The 21,254-nt window shown below is 40.3% G+C and overlaps 1 protein-coding gene across 2 annotated transcripts in view; it reads right to left on the reverse strand.

Moving 5' to 3' along the window:
* The window catches only part of PELI2 (pellino E3 ubiquitin protein ligase family member 2), a 78,967-nt gene that overhangs the window by 52,983 nt on the left and 4,730 nt on the right, over window positions 1-21,254 (reverse strand). The gene's annotated exons all lie outside the window — the stretch shown is intronic.

Genomic DNA, 21,254 nt, shown 5'->3' on the forward strand with positions numbered 1-21,254 from the left:
TACTTTACTTCTAGAATCAAAGGAACTTTGGAGAATAATCCCTAAATTTTCTCTGTCATTTCAAAAAATGAGGCATTTTTTTTAAATGGTGGTTTTTTTAACCCTATGATGGCCTTCCCACATCTCATGCAGGAATGGAGAAGACAAGAGGAAGAACAGGCATGATTTGGAAAAACAAAGTAATTTAGGGAAAGTAAAACTACATGAAAGGGAATTTTATTCACTCACATGCAACTTTTCCATTGTTTTTTTTTTCCACTTTTGTTGGTTTTAATCTCTAATCCTAAAGGCTTCATCTATTAAGGAAAGATGATGCAAGTGTTTTTAATTTATGTGACTATCTGCAGACCCACTGACTTCCTTCATCAAGTGTAACACAACAGCCTTCAACAGTTCTTTCATCTCTTTCTGAAGACAGAGACCCAACACACTAATTATTCAGAGAAGTCTTGAGCCTCAGGGGGACATAACTCCTTCCCCAGGGAAGGGATCAACTGAAAATCTTTGCATTGCATGAGCAGGGAATTCACTGCCACCCAGCCCAAAGATTTAGGACAGGTAGATGCTTCTCATCACAGCACTGTCACCTGTAGCATTCTTGCTAACTCTAAGCTCAGGAACTTTACTTCACTGCACAGAAGTCTCTTCCATGCCTGATCCTCAGATGTCATACTTTTACCTGAAGAACTACAGAAGTTATTCCACTTACAAGTCTCATTTGTCTTACTGGTGAGGTCTACTGTATACTGATCACATATACCCTCTCCTACAGCCTTTATGATTAAAAATTAATATCACAGTCAGGAAAAGATTATGAAAGAGAAAGATTTAAAGATGACTAACTTCCTGCCAAGCAGGGGAGACTAAAAAAAACAAAAAAGATAGAAGAACTCATTATCTGCTTAGAGGTACACCTCGAAGTGATTTGGCTCTACATCCAAACTATCTGCAGATCAAAATCATTTGTTGGTTGACCTGCAGAAGGCCAACAGCCACTCACTGCTAGGGCTGTAAGAGCAGTTCTGTGACCATCGCTGACTAGGAAAAGAAGTACAGACAATACCATTAAAGGGTAATGTTCCTTGCCATTACATTCTGTGTATGTAACTAACTAGTTTGTGTAACAAGAGAATGCAGTTGTAGAGCCCTGTATCTTTTTGCAAACAAATGAGAAATGGGTCATGGATGAAAGCAAGTGGTCTCATTGTTAAGGCTCTGAAGCACTGTCCTGCAGAAGACTTTTTAAAGTTTTCTCTGGGTAAGGATGACTGGTGTCATACAGGAAGATAGTTTAAAACGTCATACGCACAGTGTCTGAATTGCAGGACTGATAAATATTTGTGAGCACAAACAAGAACAGATTTAAGATTGCAATAATCTCAAATTTAAGTACTCTAGAGCATAAAACCAGACTTTTTTTTCCAATATACATTTAACACTTGATGCTAGACACATAATGAAGAGCTTTACAGGTGGACTACAAATGAACTTGTTCTTCTCACCTGTTTTCACAGAGAAGGCTACTGTATCTCTGGAATATTAAGAGATTCCCCAGCACAGCAGAAAAACAACACTTTATTTCATGCTAGGCCTACTAGTATCCTGAAACCTTTTATTAACCCTACACAAGAGGGTAGCACTCAGTTAACACAGCAGATCCTCATCACAAGAGACAAATTCCTAGAAAGACGTGGTCTCAGTATGATACCCAGGCAACCTAAACACCAAGCCTTAAAATAGGAATGATTTGATTTTCCAGCTTGAATCTTACAAATTATATACACATGCTTTCTTTCAAAGACATTATGTTACCATGAATATGCCAGCAAGTTTTAGCTTGCCTGAAGACAACATTCTTTCTACAAGTACTTTTATCTGAGAACCTGACAAAATCATCACTAGCTTTGTATTCTGTAATTTCACTTTTTGTATTTGTGTAACTGTTAAGAAGGACTGAATCTAAGTAGTTCCACTGAAAGTTAAAACCAGACTAGTAGGATTATTTTATTTGGGTTTTCCTCATCTTCACAAAAAAAAAAAAAGTAACTGGGAAAGGCTACTTGATTTCATTTTAGGTCTTTGGGATTTAATTCTCTTGAAAGAGAAAGAAAGAACCTGCTCAAGGTTAAAAGGCCTTTTGGAAACTTTAAATAGGAAGGATATGCAAGCAAAGTGAAAGTTCAATTCATTCATCCTGATTAGCAATGACAAGTTTTCGTGAAGGTTTTCCTTGTGCCAATTTCTAGAGTTTCATTTGTACAAAAGGACAGTTGAAATTGAGTAGTAGTTTTACTATTTATGTTCTAATTACAGACCTGCAAATTTTATTTTGATCTGACACTGGTGAAAAGAGGGAGATCAATTACCAGGCATACATATGAGTTTCACAGGAAAAAAAAAGAGTGTCAAAACTTGCCTCCTTCCTCCCCACAGCCATCAGACACCTTCATTTTTTTCTAGGCCAGGACTCAACTTATTCACCACAAAGAAACCCTCCCCACAGCACTTGAGCCACACGTTTCCTTGCCACTACCCAAACCATCTACATACCAAATGAACCAGTAGTAATGTCATGGGATCTTGTCAGCCGCAACAGGACTGCACCCACCCACCATCCTGTGCTGGCAAGTGCACAACTCTGATTGCTCTTGAGGCAGCAATTCTTGGCAAGTCCCTGCCTTTCTAAGCTGAGCTGTCCTGAAGGACACAGTGGGCTTCAGTACTCAAGAGGAGGAGGAACACAGGCATGTCCACCCACACTTTGCCAAGTCAGCTTTTCTAAGCAGCAGCACAAGGAGCTACAACAAGAGAAGGAGCCCTCTCCGATCCTTCATTTTTCTCAACTGTCCTACTGAGCAGCACATTGGTGAGCAACAACTGGATGGAACTGCACAGGAAGAAGAGGGACAAGGACTAAAGGCACAAGCTCCCTGCTACTGAACACTGTGAGACCCCAAGCTTCCCCACAACCAACTGGAGCTCCATAAACAGAAGCTCCTTGTTGAAACCTCTCACAACACCTCTCCAAAAGGATCATCCCATTTCTCTTCCCTCCGCACCCTTACAATAGCTCCAGAAGCCCAGTGCATCATAGGGACCAGCACATTTTTATGCCAATGTTTTGCTTCACAAGATGGCCAGCACTTCCAAAAGACAGCCTGCAGCTGGAACTCTCCCACACCCCACCAAAAAAGCCTAGAACAAAATGTTCTTTCCAACTAATAAAAAAAAAACTAGGAAAAAATAATCACATTTCAGAGACCCAGTGACCACTTCTGAGATGAGCCTCTTCACATGCAGATCTATGGGACACTTTTGAAGTCCTCCAGATGTTTCAAAACATCAGACCAATGCATGCGGTAAAAGCAGGCCTACGTCCTTCCCAAAAGCTTCTCAGTGACAGCAATGCTGTGACAACTACCATTATGAAACCTTGTGGGATAATTATTTCTGTTGATAGCACTACTCCTTGCAAATAAGGGAGTGGTGCTGGCATAGGTTATGGGCACCATAATTATCAAAGCCAGTTTCCTACAGATTTACATCAAACAGTTGAGGACATGGGTATATAAGAACTGCTAACTTCAATTAAGTTTTTCCCATGGTTGGGATATGTAATGAAAGCCTCTCCCCTGCACGCATTCATGGCTGTCTGGAGAGCAAGACCACACACATTCCCATGCTCTGAGCACTGTGGCAAGTTCCTGTTTTCTACAAAACTTGTAGGAATTTACTTGACTACTTCAGAGATCATAGAATAGTTAAGGTTGGAAAGGACCTTTAGATCATCTAGTTCCAACTCCCCTGCCATAGTCAGGGACACCTCACACTAAACCATCCCACCCAAGGCTTTGCCCAGCCTGGCCTTGAACACTGCCAGGGGTGGAACATTCACAACCTCCCTGGGAAACCTATTCCAGTGCCTCACCACCCTTACAGGAAAGAATTTCCTCCTTATATCCAATCTAAACTTTCCCTGTTTAAAGTTTTAACTCGTTACCCCTTGTCCTATCACTACAGTCCCTAATGAAGAGTCCCTCCCCAGCATCCCTATAGGCCCCCTTCAGATACTGGAAGGCTGCTATGAGGTCTACACGCAGCCTTCTCTTCTCCAGGCTCAACAGCCCCAACTTTCTCAGCCTATCTTCATACGGGAGGTGCTCCAGTCCCCTGATCATCCTCGTGGCCCTTCTCTGGACTTGTTCCAACAGTTCTGGTGTCCTCAACATAAAAAGGACATGGAACTGCACACAATACTCCAGGTGAGGTCTCACAAGAGCAGAGTAGAGGGGCAGGATCACCTCCTTTGACCTGCTGGTCACACTCCTCTTGATGCAGCCCAGGATACAGTTGGCTTTCTAGGCTGCAAGTGCACACTGAAGCCGGCTCATGTTCATTTTCTCATCGACCAACACCCCCAAGTCCTCCTCCGCAGGGCTGCTCTGAATCTCTTCTCTGCCCAACCTGTAGCTGTGCCTGGGATTGCTCTGACCCAGGTGTAGGACCTTGCACTTGGCATGGTTAAACTTCATAAGGTTGGCATCAGCCCACCTCACAAGCGTGTCAAGGTCCCTCTGGCTGGCATTCCTTCCCTCCAGCATATCAACCAAACCACACAGCTTGGTGTCATTGAGCGCACCCTCAGCAAGATTGTCAAGCCCACTGTCCATGTCAGCGACGAAGATGCTGAACAAGACAGGCCCCAACACCGATCCCTGAGGGACACCACTCATTACTTGTTATCATCAACAAGACCTGTAACACAGGCTTTTTGTTTGTTTAGTTGTTCTTTTAAAGGATCAAGCTTAGCCAGTGGCAAAGAGTAAACAAGGTCTCTTATTTAGGCCAAGAGCTCTAGAAATCTTGACCTGCACCTTGAAACGTTAAACTTCAACCCAGGGAAGTCATCCTCAAAATTATAGGGCACATCTACTACTTCCCAGACACAGAAGCTGCTGCATGTAGCTTATGTTGGTCTGTTCGGGTTTTTTTTTTTTATAACCTATGCAACCTAGCTCCTAAAACACTACAAACTGAACAAGTCATAATTTTCACAGGAAGTATTGCTCCTGGACAAAAAGAAGTATTTCACTTTGCCTTCCTCACCTAGTACTAACAGTTCTACTGTGTACCTCATCAGTTTTAGACGCAAACCATCCTGTTTCACAGGCTTTGCTATGAACAGATAACATTACAAGTTCAGTTGTTTCCATAGCTCTAATGGGTGAAAACATCTCTGCTGCACTAAACAATAAAGCTGCAGAAGTGAAGTCAGGCTTGAGTGAATATTTCCTTTTACATGCATTCTCATTCCATAGTTGGTATCATCCAGTAGTATATACTCCACACATCAAAAATTCCGTTTGTGCTCACACTATATTTTTACCATCAGCAAACTAGTGTGGGCCAACGCTGCTGCCAAAAGCAGCAGTCCAACCTTCCATTTGCTAGTTTGCTGCTGCTACTTCTCTCCCTGGTTCACATGAAGGGGAAACAAAACCAGATGTATGCTTTAAATTTAGTTTTAAACCACACCAATTCCTTGCTCTCCAGTTTACTGCAAAGCCACGGAAGCACTTACTAGCAACAAGGGAAAAAGTAGAGAGGGCAGAAGAGATTCCTCTGGAAGTACCATATGTCTACAGTTATCATGACATCTACAGCAGTAAAAGTCTAAAGATTCACCTTCAGCAGTAGAAGTCACCTACAGCAGTAGATGTCTAAAGAGTCATCTTCACCATATCCAGCCCCAGAGATTTTCAGGACTGTACTCTCAAACCCTAACTCGAAGGCCCTCTTCAGCTGATACATCCAACATTTACCCCCTTGAACACACAGTAAACGGAAGAAAAAGTTACATGCTGGTTTGTATTTAAATGCAAACAGAAAGCTTCAACATATGTAACACTACCACAAAATAACTTGGGGTTTCCTTTTATGTAATATCACTGCCAGTATTTCATACTCTTTACACCACCCTCCCTTGTATCCTACCAATTTATTTTTTATGTAGAAGAACTGATGTACTGTTTCAAGAAAACTGACTACTTATTCCAGGTATGTTTATCTGTATCAGGCCTTCATAAAGCAAGCAGCTGCTGTCTGCCAATTATCTGAGAATTTCAGTGAAACAGAACAGAGAAGTTATTCTCAAACTTAATCTCATTGGCATGTGTTGCCAAATAGGCAAAGAAAAGTAGTACTTCTGTACCAACAGGATAGTACTGGTTTATTTTCCTGCAGAGCAAGAAAATCTGAACTAGCAAATTCCAAAATCCCAAATAATCTCATCTCTTTTCCCAATTAAGAGCAGTGGTTTTGCATCTGTGAACTCTGTCATCCCTGAGAAAGGTATGTTGGAACAGTTAATTCTGGCTATAATCACCTTGCCTTTTTTTTTTTATTTGGAGACAAGTGTTTGCTCTTACAACTTGCATCTGTGAAGTCATTTTACTATCACAAGACACTTCAGGAGGTATTCCCTTCATCTGGCACTTCTGGAGTACTTGTTTGTGTAGTGATCACTCCTGTGTATTTAGCACATGCCTTCTATTCCCCAGCACCAAATTTTAGCATTTCCTGCCTCATTTACTACTACCCATCACTCCTAGAGCCTTCAAAGAGGTTGCAGTGGCTCAGTGAAATGCAGTCTGACCTGATAACTATTAAGCAGTACTTTCAGAGACTGCCGATTTATATCTCTGGCTACTGATTAAGGGTTATTTTTTCAGCTACCCTTCAAAAGTTGCTCCTAATTGTCCTGCTACCATTAGGAACCTACCAGTCAGCTTGACCAAAAGCTGTACGCTACATTTATAGTGCTTTTATGTTTAAATACAGCCAGGCTCTTTCTGATCAGAACCAGAAGTGTGGATTAGCTGAACACATGGCTAAAAGGTTATGCATACCATTAAAAAAAATAAAAAAACAAACAAAAAAACCTAAGAAAACAAAAAAACTGAACACATAGTAATACAAAAAAATATCTTCAGAGGCACCTACAACAGATCAGATAACCTAGAAACTACCTCCTTCCACTACAGAGTATACAAATTAAGAAGAACCTTATCTACTGAAAACAGCACAAGAAATCACATGTGAAATAGCTGGGGTTCTCCAGGGTGACCTTACTTCTCTTAGTGCTCTGGAGGAGAACTGGCTCCTTTTCTGGTTTGCAGGGGGTAAAAAAAAACAACAGCAACAAAAAATAAACCAACAAAAAAAGACTATTTCAGAGGTGAAAAAGCCTATTTATGGCTGCTATGGGATACCCCCGTCCACATTCGGCATTCCCTGTCCCATCGACATTCCCCTTCCCCTTATCTGGTACCCTACAGTTCAGATCAGCTCACAGGTTGCTTTTTTGAACCGCCCTACTCCACATGTTCTTACCACCACCACCCCCCCCCGCAATGCAGGGCTACCCAATATGAAGAAAAAAAAAATCAAGTTTGGTTCAGGAAGAATTTTAGAAAATACAACTGCCTAATCCTCATGCATGTTTAGCTAACATGATATAGGCAATTCAAAACAACTCGCACCTCATCTAAACTAATTTCACCCCATACAGAAAGTTAAAGGATGCTATTGGCTGGCAAATACCAAATCGACCGTGTAAGAACTGCTTTTAATCACCTTTATTTACACTGCACATTCAGTTTCCTCCAAACCAGCGCATGAAAATACAGACGCAAAGTAGCAAAAGCAGCCAGTCACCACGTGACGGACACAGGAGTCAGGGCTGTACTACTCTAACTACTTGTAACGTAAGATAACGGAGATCTCACCAGGAGCATAGTTTTGACACTCATGTAAACTAACTGATCTTTTTTCTAGGGCAGGAAGAACTTACTACAGAAACTTCTCACTCTCTTTAACCATATTTTTTTCTTAGCAAGTGGTTTGTTATTTGCCAGCGATTATTTTTTCTAGAAAATAACTTGTGAAATCAAAGACAGCAGACCCTTACCATGCCACCACTTTTGAAAGACTGTGATGACACAAGTTTCTGTTGAAGTTTCAGTTGGCATTGCAACTTTAATTAAAGAAATTAAAGATCTTCAATTGCATGTGTTAATGACAACATAGAAACAGGTATTTCGAGGCAGTAATGGAGAATATCTGCTGCAGAGGCTAGTGTAAGACAACTATTTAAGCAGCACAAGAGTTTGATTAAAAGAAGATGCTCTAGGATGCCCAAAGGGGCATACCAATACAGACAGTAGTCTGTAGAACATCAGGATAACCTTCAGTTAACGCAGTCAAGTAACATGATAGTTCCAAACAGGTTAGTAGCTGAAAACCTATATAGACAGCCCAGTTAAGCACTATAGCCAGAGAAAGGAATGATTATAGTCTCACAACATACATTTCTTAAAAGTATCAATAAACACGATACTAGTAGGGGAAAACAGCAGTTAGCTTTAACAGGAAAAACCCCACCAAAACCCCACATTTAAGATTCTACTATACCAATTCCAGTAAGTAATATCCCAGAAGAGCATTAGAATGCAAGAGGGTTTCCTTTTAGGAAGCAAAGGGTAAGGGAATCTGTTCTTTCATATAATGACTTCTTTAACAATCCTTATTTCCAACATTTTACAGCTCCCCCCAGCATTCATTTAACAAGGAGGCAGTTTTATTCAGTGCTTTAAGCCCATCTCCAAAGCTGTCAGCTAAAACCACTCACGACTGCATAAAACCAACAATGTTTAGTGCACAGCAAAATACAGAGTATAAACTAATCAAGTTCATTTTAAAGCATGTTTCTTACTCTAGCTAAAACAACATAACAGGTGTACAAAGAACCATGTTTAGAGAATACTCTTTCCAACCCTAAACCTCTCATACTACAGAAATGCTATTAATCTGAGAACTATCTATAATCTAGCCAAATGCCACTGAAATTGTTTGATACAGCATTTTGTTAAATACAGATAGATATGATAGAAAGTGAGATCCAGCTTTTACTGCATTCAAAACAAGTCAGATAAACACAAAATCCCTTTCAAAGGAAAGCACTATGTGCAGCTGGGTTTCAATGCAAGAGATAAAGAAGTGAAAGAGGAAGACTGTTTATAGAAAATACCAGAGGCTTAGGATCCACACACTTTTGTTGAGAAACAATTTACAATTTTCTCTCAAATACCAGAGCAAAAGACAACTGCAAGTTTCAAAATTAAGAAAAATTAGACTTTATGTAACACAAGGGGAAAAGAGACCTCAAAACACACCTGCCCTGACATTCTAAACACGTTCCCAACCTATTTGTTCTTCATGCATTCTTGAAGGTGCAAAAGCAAGCTGTTCAAATTTTAGTCTGAGGAATGAACACCATCTTCCATCTGAAACTTCATTACAGTAAACATTATAGAGGAACTACATTTGATTCAAAGGACATTTGGGCCATTTAAAAAAAAAAAGCACATTACATACAATTCATTTCCTAAGCAATGACACATTTTTATAAAACACTATCAAGAACTATTTGACAGCTCACACTTTCATAAGAAAAAGTGATAGCTTTCTTATAATTTCAGTTATTCTCCAAATACAAGCAGTGGTACTATCATTTCTGCGATTCCACAAACAAGCAGTTCCAGGATGTCTGTTACTTACAGCTTTTTCAAACACTAAAGCATGACAGGAATCTTCTTAGTTTCATTCCAGTATCATTTAGCATAGAGGAAGAGATAAAATTTGTATCTCTTTTGTGAGTATAAGTAATCTCACAAGCAATGTACTGAATATAAAGTGAAGCACTCAACTACCATATCCTGACCTGCAACATGTGTCAAATCCTATCAACTTTAACATTCCTTTTAGTTTCCCTGGGAAAATACAGCCTTACAAACACACAGCTCCCTGTTCAATCCCAACTTCTTAATGATCTCAAATGTCTGCATCAAAAAACAAAACATAAAGAATAAGGTTTCCTTCTTTGTAGCACGTGTAAGCATTACTGCTCTGAGCACAGCAGCTTCCTTAAATATCACTGGTGCTGCATTATCATCAACTGCTACAGTGACACAAGCAGTCAAAGGCAAGATTATCTACCACACAGCCTGCTACAAGCAGATTTAGGGCAGGCAAGTAAACAGAAAAAACAACTGTATTTTCACCTTCTGGCAGCCAGCAAAATCTAGAGGTTGAAAGATTCAAGATGGAGATTATTTTAGAGGACTGCTGCACTACCAGACAGATGTACTGGACCAGATGTACTGGACCAGATGTACTGACCTAGCTGAGAACTGTTCTGTGGTTACATTAGTATTACTCAGTGTGAGTTACTGCCAGAGGGTCCTGCTCTTAATTCTTTCCCTCCAAACTATGTAAATAAGAAAATAATGGGCACTCTATGAGGTAGATGTAGAAATAAAGCCAGTGAGATACCAGGAATGTACACAAGCCTGGAAGAACTACAGCTCCAGAGGCCCAGAGAGCACCATGAAGATCAACGCAGCATTACTCCTAGAACAGCTAGCAAGGAACTTAAGCACTACCTATTCTTTGGTAACAAGTGTGCTATAAGCACTAAAAGCCAGACAGGAGAAATAATTATTCATACCCACTTTTATAGAACTATCCAAAACCTACCAGATCAGTTCATGCACCAGAAGTACACAAGCATCATAGTAGATACTGAACCTGTGAGTTTTGGCTGTTTGGGTTTTTTTTAAAACTCTTAATAAACCAGAAATTAATGGTGCAGCAATGCAGAGAACTAGACTTCAATATATCTTTGTCAGACTTAAAACACTCTGACAGCTTACTAATTCACAGCAACCTTAGCTGTTTGCTTTTATCATAATCTGTAACAAAGTTAGACACCTCTAGCCAGGAAAAGATTCCGCAAGGCTGTTAAATGTTTACTGCTGATCAGCAAAACCAGCTCTGATCTAAACAGCTTTACGACAGCAAAGTATTCCAGTTTCACACCTTTACCCACAGCATTTTGAGATTTTTCTTCCCTTCAGAGGGCTTCCCAAAATGCTACATCAAGTAAGTATGATATGGTCAGAATTATGAGGCATCTGCATGCACTTCTTAAGAATGAATCAAGTCACAGAACTGGTGTATTCCTACCGCTGTTCATTTCCAAATGCTCAGGAATTCTGTTCCCTAGAAGAATCTCACTATAGAACTTCTTGCAACAACTGCTCAAACCAGAGACTTTGCAGTACTGTCATCTCCAGATGGGAAGGCACGTCCTTCTCAATGATGCAGCAATACATGAGTTTATGCAAGATAGCTATGCAAGATGGTGTTTATAATACAGATGCAACCACTGAAAAACCCTCAAGCCACACTGAAGGCTCTACACCAGTGAAGTTTCTTGGAAGACCAAGATTTTCCCTTCACTTGTTTGCAGTGCTGTTTCAGACTGCCTACTTCTGGTTACATAGTCAACAAACTTAAGTTTCAAAAAAATTTCATTAAAATACATTCCAATAGATATTAAGTAACGCACACAAGTAGCACAATGGTTTGTAAAACAGAAAACAAGTTTAAGACCACATATAGTTCTCCCTCATTTTTTTTTCCTTTGGAAATCCAGCTCTTTTTCTTAGCCAAAACCCACAAAGGCAGTCAGCATGCTATTACTGTACTATTTTTGTTCACCAACTTTCAAAAAAACAAGCCAACCCATACGTTTCTCTCTAGATTTCCTTAGTTTTAAATGCAAGGATGACCTAAAGGACAAACAAGACAAGAAAAAAAAAAAGGAGGATCTGTTTGAAGCAGCTTCCCAAAGTACAGGCTGAAATTCCAAACAGTATTACAGGACTTAGAAGTAGTATTTGTAAGCCAAATGGAAATTCAGCTGTAGAAATAAAGCTCATGAGCCCAAGTCTGAAATTGGAAGTGGATTCCCCAGTAAAGCATGTCTGAAAGAGAGCTAGTTCAGAGCCACAAAAATAAAGTAATTGGTTACAGCTGGCTGGCTCCAGAGATTCCCTTTTGTCCTCCAGTTTTTGTACCCAACATCATTCTCTATAAGGGCACCTTGGCCATGATGTGCTGTTTTCAGTTGAATAGAGGAGCACTGCAACGCCAAGGAATTTTGCATCCCAATCCCCTGCAAGTGCATGACAATACACTAGAACAGACAGAGTCTACCTCCTTTTCATGTGGGTTTTCCAGAAAACCAAATTCCTACTTATTCCTCCTTACCCAGCTAAAGATACTGCATGCGCATTTTAGAAAATAAAGAGCATGTTCCGTTGCTACTCTGTCAATACTTTGGCATTGTACCCATAAGAGTATTTGTAAGGGTCTCCCACAACTGTTTACTTTCCTCCTCCAAAAGCAGAAAAAAGCACTATAGCATTTCATAGAATCAGAGAATGGTTTGGGTTGGAAGAGACCTTAAGGATCATCCCATTCCAAACCCCCGCTATGGGCAGGGACATCTCCTACTAGATCAGGCTGCTCAAACCCCCATCTAACCTGGCCTTGTACACTGCCTGGGATGGGGGCACCTACAACTTTGATTCTGTTAATCTAAGAAATGTCTCAGGCGAGAGATGTCATCACTCTGCCACCTTGAGGGGTAACAGAAGGCAAGAATGAGGTACAGAAACACACCCATCAATCTGCTTCAGTATCTTCATCTGTAAAAACTCAGCCCATTATAACAAGCCTGCAGTTCACTACAGAGGCATTCGCAACTGGACTGATCCCAGACAAACTTCTCCTTTCAGAGTTTTGGCCAAGGACAAAAATCTTTAACTGGGCTATTTCATAACCACTTTGAAAGGAAGGCTTTTCATACCCAGAAAACTCAGTGTTTATGCTGAATAACACAGCATACTAGTCTTAGTTCTGAACTGATCTCACACAAGACATCCAAGAATGAGGCTGCTAAAATATATTATTTACAATTCTAAAGTTTCAGGTTGCGTTTAAAATGTCTCCAAAACCCCCGTATTCCAAAAAACGCAGACACTCAGAGTTTTTCTTCAGGGACATCATTTTTCCACTAAAAAAGCAGAGATGAACTGATTCAAAGCAAAAGTTAAGTATCACCGCACAGTGATACACACAGTGCTCTAGGAAGCACATTAAGGCTTTTCTAGTACCCCAATAACCACCAGAAAATTATCCACCCAGAGGCACTGTACTGACTTACACATAGAACACAATGAACATTTACTGAAGTATTCTCCACAAGCACTGTGTTTTCTTCACGAACAGACCTTATGGTGCAGCCCAGGCTGCCACTAGGGATTGCAATACTTCTACATTCAAACCCCTTCTCCATAGTTACTTGCACTGCCAGAACATTTGTGTCCATTCCCATTCAAAAAGTTGACATCCACCATCACTGCAGGCAGTAGAGGGGAAGCATTAGTAGTGACAAAGGGAATAATCAGAAACCAAGTCGCTCCATGAGTCAGAGAACCAGCAAAGTTAAGATTTCCTCTGGTACATGTCTTGCAGTTGGATTCCTTCTTTGTCTACTAAGGTGACAGGTCCAATTGAAGCTTTTCCTCAGAGGTAAGAATCAGTCACATAGATTCCTTGATGTCTAAGGAGGCGGGGGGGCTCATCTCATTCATCTTATAAACTCTCCTCAGTAGAGCTCACACAGCATTGGAACGGCTTTGGAATACAATCTGTTCAGTGACATACTTCATTTCCAGCCACAGACTACCACCTCTCCTGTCACTACATCTTTCAGTAAATCACAGCATATTCATCAGAAGCAGATGGGAAAATGACTGGAACAGGGAGCTAATATTGCTAGTGGAGCTGAGGATGTGGTGTCCTCCCACAAGATGACTGCCTAGACAGCCAGGAACTGTAACTACCTCAGATATCTACTTTACTCCATCCATTTGAGTCATCACCCCAAAACAACTACCTTGTTCTGCCACCATCTAACTTCCAGCTTTTACAGTCTCAAAGAAGCATGAGATCCTCAAAAAGTTTATCCCATACCACTTAAATACAGGCAGTTCTAGAAGCTACGAGCAGTTAACATGGTCAGTTTGAAACAGCACCTCATCAGAGCTTCCCTAAATTTTAAGTAAGCTTAATTAATGCCAAGACAAACTGCACATGTGAACAGTCATTATCTAGACTTTTGTTGTTCTAGAGAAAGACAAAACAAACAACAGGAAACTATAAAACCAGCTGTCATGCTCTGCATAGGTCTGTACTTAAAACTCCTCTCTCTAAAGACAGAGAATGAATAGCATACATAAAAACTACAAGTAGAGGAAGGAAGAAAATAGAAAGTTTGTATTATCCCCAACCAGACCTCTCTTTAGACTTAGTAATGAACATAGGTGGGAAGTTACCTTCATTTAAGTAAATTATAGACTGCTTAACATCACTTACACAGGCTTCACTTAGTTCACAGACAAGTAAGAACAGTGGCAGGTAGAGGGAGAACATCACTTTGCACATCTGGTTTTAATGAAAGAGTAGCTAGTTTTACAGGTTATTACACACTTTCTGTATAGTAAAGAATATCATACATGCCTATCTACCAGTATTTTTAGTTTATCTCAACCGTTTTGCTCTCTTAACTTACACATGACAAACTGATCTTTAATGCGTTTCTCTAACTCTACATAGCACAAAACATCACATTTCTACTACCTGACGTATTCATAACAAATTTCATCAGTCCACAAACTATGACAGCTGTTTTTCTCAGCTGCCATCTCTACCAAAACTTACAAATCAGCCTATACTCTTCCTGGCTTGGTTCTGAATAGAGTCTGTAATTGGAATCTAGCCAAACCCAAAGCTGGTCCCTTCCTGTCTGCCTGCACTGGCTACAAAAAGCCCAGAGGAGAAAGAGCAAATCACTTTTGCCACAAAAACATCTTTAACAAAGTATTACTTTACAATTGTTCTCTCTGTGCTGAAAGATTTCCAGCAGTTAAAGCCTTAATATAAACCAGCCTCCTCCAAGGAGTTTAAGGTGCAAACTAGCAATACATGATCAGAAGCCAATTCCTGAACTGAATTTAAAGTCACATTGCACATAATAAACTAGGAAGGTAGTCTGAACTTGACTTAGACCCTGCTAATTACTAAAACCCTAACTCTGCTTACAGAGGGAATTGTGCTTTATAGTTTGTAGCCTCCCTGCATCCTTACATGGAAAGGTATTTGTTGTATTACACCAGCCTCTGCATGCCAGAAACTCAAAACTTGCAATAAAACTAGATAGCACTCAAGTAGTACAGTTGGAAGTATGACTGTGCAACCAAATAGATAAGGTACAGCTGAGCCAGCAGTGTAACAGCAGTATTTTGTGCTCAAAGATTGAAAATAAGGCACAAAACAGTCAAAAGTTAAGGCTCTTTTGCTCTGACAGTAAGCAGACTGAAAATACCAGGAAGAAAAAAAAAGAGGGGGCTTCTTTATTACTCAAAAGCAAAAGGAGGAACATACTTAGAGCTTTTGGGAAAGCTCTGTCAAAGGCTTTAAACAGGTGCAGAGGTTCACTACCAAAAAGTTAAGAAATGCTTTTGGAATTCTGGAAAGAAATGGCACTTCACATTTGTAAAAACAAATGAATAGTCTGCAGCCTCTACCCCTGGCACCCTCAGCAATACATCTTACCTAAGGAAAACATCTCCACATCATCAATACAACAAAAGCATTGCAGCTTCTAGGGTCACTGCCCATGGTGGCACATTCATAGAATCATAGAATAGTTAGGGTTGGAAAGGACCTTAAGATCATCAAGTTCCAACCCCCCTGCCATGGGGAGGGACGCCTCACCCTAAACCATGCCACCCAAGGCTTCACCCAACCTGGCCTTGAACACCGCCAGGGATGGAGCATTCACAACTTCCTTGGGCAACCCATTCCAGTGCCTCACCACCCTAACAGGAAAGAATTTCTTCCTTATATCCAATCTAACTCCCCCTGTTTAAGTTTTAACCTATTATCCCTTGTCCTGTCACTACAGTCCCTAATGAAGAGTCCATCCCCAGCATCCCTATATCCTATAACTTTGAGGAACGCCAATACTATCCCAAAGGCATCTGCTTGTCAGTGGCGTTTAGAAGCGTTTCTTGTGCTTCAGACTTTTCACTGGTCCAGCAAAGACCAGCTAACAAAAAAAAAAGGAGTAAAAATCCATGCAAAACTGACCCATTTGCCTATTGCCAAGCTTCCTTCTCCAGATTCAGCTTCAATGGAAGAACTTAACTCAACTGCTCATGCCAAGCAAACCTGGACTCCTCATAGATCTGACCCAAGACCAATTTGTTCCACTTGCCTCATTTGCTGGTAGTTTTTTTGGCCAAAACCACTGAGGTACTGACAGCACATTTCAATAAAATCTTCTGGCAGACTCAGATGAGGGAACACTTTTAAGAAGAAATCCTCTACCTTCACTGCTGTTCTGCTAGAGGGAGTACAGACCCGCAGCCAGGCTCTGTGACCTCTCCCATCATACAACAAAACGCCACATGCTAAACTCACAAATTCAAAACTCAGTTCCCTGATGCACTGGGAAACTATCCAGCAAATTTTAAGATTCAAAAAGTAATGCATAGTAGGTCTTACACATCTGTTAGCAAAAAGGTTAGAACAGCTATAAGGTGAAGAATCCTATCTCAGCTGAAAGATTCTTCTCCAATGCCAAAATGAATTTTGAATCCAAGTACTGAGTTTCACAGCTGTTTGCTCTCAGAGGTCAAGCATGGACTAGGAGGAAGGCAAGTTGGAAATAGAACAACATTTCTTATTATTATTAGTCAATGTTCCATAAAAAAAAACCAGTCATCTGTGAGGTACAGAACCCTGCCAAAGGATGTGCAGGGAAGCAAGAACCATACATTTCTTAGTATCTTTCAACAACTTTGTCTCCCTTGTGAAAGAAAGGCATACACACTACTCCTGTTTCAAAGACTCCACCATTACTAAATCAGACATCAACAATCAAAATAAGGTCATGCTGTTGCACATGAAGAAATACAGCTGTGCTTTATCAGTTTCAGCCCATTAACTTCTGCATCTAGACTAAACAGTTCTTTCACTCTTCCTAAAGGCACGTGCTAGAGAGTTTGCACATTTGGTCTCCAGCTTATTTGCAATATGCAAGAGGAGATTTAAGCTTGTATATGCTTCAATTCATTTAGTTTAGTTTCACACAGTGACTAATTGTCTTCGCAGTCAGTACCATTTTTTCTTCATCCATGACATTTACATGCCTTAAGAGGATACACCTCATCAGTTTGAAGACTACCTGTTTCTTTAGGCATTACTAAAGCCATCCAGTCTGAAAAATAAAATCATTCCATGACAGTTTATGAATTTACTGGATTCTAAAATAAAGATAGCATACATATTTGAGGGTGAATAGTAATTTGAAAGCCCAAGTGCATCACTACAGTAGCAACATGAAGATTGCCTTCCAAAAGTGTTTATCAGTAAGAAGGATGATGCCAACATCTCCTTTTCGTCAATTCCTTCAATGCAAAGAGGAAAAAGGGAATTTTGCAACAATGGAGATCAGTTAACATTACAACACTCAAGAAGACCATAAATACTTCTTGGCCTTCTTTTTAAACTTACTATGCACCAGCTACCTCTAATTTTTTTTTTCCTGTTCCCATTCCCCTGGAGATGCAGCACAGTAAACTGACATTCTGAGTCAGTGTTTTTCTCGCTGTACAACTGGCTGCTTTTGTCTCTGTTTAATACAATTAGTCACTACACAGTAATGTAGCTGTATCACAGTATAAGCAATAAATATGACAAATTAGCATTAGGCCTTTATTGCCAAATGCTTCATAAGGGCATGTGTGGCATTCGTGCCATTCCCCAGTATAGGAAGCCTTCTGCTACATTAGATTAAGAACGGTCCCACATCTAGTTCACCATTCTTGAAGTAGGCTAGTTTTATCTACAGGGAGGCTGAGATGTGCAGTGTGCCTAAGTCCACTATTAAAGATGATACTGTTAAATGAGGGGGACCCCCCCCCCACAAAGCAAATCGCTTCCAGAAGCATAAAACAAGGCTTGCTTACTTTCCCTCCCTGCAGGAAAAATGAATTGCTGTTGATAGAAGCATACCTAATAGGTCCTTTAGCAATATGCACCCTCATATCATGCCTGATCAAATTGAGCTCATCTCAAAACCACTCTGCTTTTAATACAACAGACTCTTCAGCACTGTAGATGTTGTCTGTATCCACTTTCACAATTGCTGTTTGCAATCTTTCATCTATAGGACATTTCTGTTGTGAAACGGAAGAGAGCTTTTAGCTGAATTGTTATTTCTTCACCATGAACTAGTAACTGCTGCTACTATGAAGCACATGCACACTTCTGACCAACCTAGTGGGACTTCATATTCCAGGCTTGGAAGAACTAAACAAAACCTCAGCACTAAACAGCTGATACTTGCCGGTTTTAGGAACAGAAGTCATACTAATCAAAGCAAGTAAAAGCTACATCTAGACAATGTAAGCCCAGTGTCACCTTGTTCATGTATCGTCCATAACCCAACCACACCAAGATGCTGTGTCCTCCTACCACACAGCCCCTTGGAAACAAGTTTTCAAAGACTGAATGTTTGTATTATAACTGTTTAAGCTTTGCTGCTTACTGCAAGCCCTACAAGGTCTGTATTCTTCCATCTTAAGCTCTAACTCTAGCCAACAAGCGCTGTTTGTGGGGAAAGGCAGTAGAAAGATGTTTATTTTGTACAGTCAGTCAAACCTGAAGACAGGTTACTCTTGCTGTTGAACTCCCAGCACCACAATACCTACTTGGACATTAAGAAAAACCCCCAAAGAGCTAACTGCCTGCCACCCTTTCCCTCCCCCAGGTCTCTGTTGGGTTTTAAATCTCATAGCCAGAAGTGCAACCATTATATAGTCATCAACAGCACACAGAGACCCAACTATTGAGTACTTAGGTTGTGACCTTCTGTGCAAGGTTAAATGTAGGAGTCATCACAGGAAGGGGCACATCTGGTCATCCAGAGAACATGCACAGTAGCATACCACCTCTGAAGAGCTCCAACAGCACTACTCCAAGCTACACCTCTACGCTCAAAGCACACTGATCTACTATGGAAGCCCCTGCTGCTCTTAACTGTAATATTTGCTTAATACGAAGTCCAAAACCTGTTCTAGGCTACCAAGTAATAGGATGAAAATAGTCGAATCCCAGATGTTACTTAGTTTGTCAAAGTATTATTGAACTTCCCCCCCCCCCCCCGAATTCAAATAACACTATGATCTCAAAACTTAGTACTAACCTGCACAAAGCTACACCAGTAGGTGCCTAAAACAAATATGAGGCAAGTGTAAGGAAGGCATAAAATTCTGAAGTACATCTTGTCAAGAGGAAAACAAGTCATCTAAAAGAGAAGTGGGACCCCTTCAAAACAATATTAGCATATGCAGGTGATAAAAGTGAAAAAAAAATGTGAGGACACCATTTAGTGATGTATTTATAAACCAAGCAAAATGAGAATCTTTGCCTTACAAGTCTCTGGAAGTAAACATGCTCTCTACACCAGCATCCCCATTCCTGGCCCTCAAGGTTTAAGCTTGTGACAGGTCACATGCAAGCTTTTCAGTGGTGACCTTGGGACAGAGTGAGAATAAACATAAGGATATTTGTTGATTATAGGAAAAGCATCAACACAAATGAGATTTAGGGTATCAAATTGTAATAGTGGAACAGGATTTGACAGCACAAATTACACCTGGAAACCAATCAGGTTTTGTTTCAAGCTGGGAGCTCAGACTGAATGGTCCTCTACATCACTTTCCTTGCTGACCAAGAGACAAATAAACAAGTACAACAGTGCAGAATAACCAATCACAACTCTAGATGACATCATGAGAAGCACTTCTACTAAACATGAAGTCAGACTACAACTGTTCAGCATGCTACAGGAGTCACCTTTGGAAGGTTTCATACCCATATTAGTCACAGATACTCAAGGCAAATTCGGAACCAAGGCATGTGCAGACAATACCAGCAAGAAGAACACAAGACAACGGTTGGTTCAGCCTACTTGAACAGCTGTTGCCTACAGGCATGTGAATAGTATTTTGCAAAGAGTTGTAAAACTCTGCTGGCACTCTGAACTAATAAACCCTACCTTCTGCTCAGGCTCGCTGCCATACTACACTCACACAGCTTCTCATTACCTTAGATTAGAGGAAAAGAAAGTTGCATCTTCTCAAAGTATCACTACTGAAAAATAAGGACTAAGCAAGTTAGGGAGCAGCATTAGCTCCATAATAAATGGGCATTAAACAGCCATAATTTAAACTGGATAATAAGAAGTTCCTGACTTCTTAGGAAAAAAAAAAAAACTGTTCTCAAGCAACCTTGTTTCACAGCTGAAAAACAGCCTGCTGTTAAGGCAGAGCATGAAATAGCTTAAGCAAGATGCTGTTTTCAGCAACAAACCCCAAATCTTAATAGCTTAGCAAGTAATTTATAGGTTTATATCCATATTTTAAAGTAGAAACAAGTGGACTTTCACAGTATCTGCTCACTTCCAAGTTATTAATAAATTTCAGCTGAAAATGGAAAACTACGCATCCCTGACTTTGCCAAGATAGGAAGACACAGCTCTTTGGTTCTACAAGAGAAGTGCAACACTGCCTTACATTGTTTACTCAAACAGTCTGTTTCCTCTTTTTAGAGAAAAACAAAGTCTTCCCCTTGAATATGTGTGACCTACTGCCTGTACACACCAAAGGGATTACAGTTTAACTTGCAGAATGCACTCTGTTTGGTTTTTATAACAGGCGTTAAACATGTTTGCTTTAACAAATACAGATTTTGGTTTCTAGAGTTTGCCGTTTCTGCTTTCTGATTTTACATCAGTATTGAGATGCTGTGAATAAAGCTTACAGCTGGTTACAAATCCGTACTCTGAGACAAAGTCAAAAGTACTCCATGGAATAACATAGTCACAGAGAACCAACGCAAGTATGCTTTCTTTCTTAGCTTAAATGAAGCAAAACCTTTGCTCTATCCAGCCATACAAAAGCTTTCACTGAAAATAAATCCACAAAAGATTTCCTCAAATATAATCCTTTCTACTATTTTTTCTACATTGCAGTTAGTGCGCTAGTCAGACACAATACTTCTGGTGTTTGATTAATCTACTTGCAAGCTCTGAACTGGCACTGATCCCATATTCTCAATATGCAGCATAGAAGATTCACCCTAAACTAAGCACAAGACATAAAGGTCTCCGAGAAGCCACTGTCAATATCAAATAAAATAATACATCATTTTCT

Source organism: Pezoporus wallicus, unplaced genomic scaffold, assembly GCF_028554395.1.
Source record: "Pezoporus wallicus isolate ANWC-B61680 ecotype Strahan unplaced genomic scaffold, APGP_CSIRO_Pwel_v1 contig_7379, whole genome shotgun sequence".
Taxonomy (NCBI): domain Eukaryota; kingdom Metazoa; phylum Chordata; class Aves; order Psittaciformes; family Psittacidae; genus Pezoporus; species Pezoporus wallicus.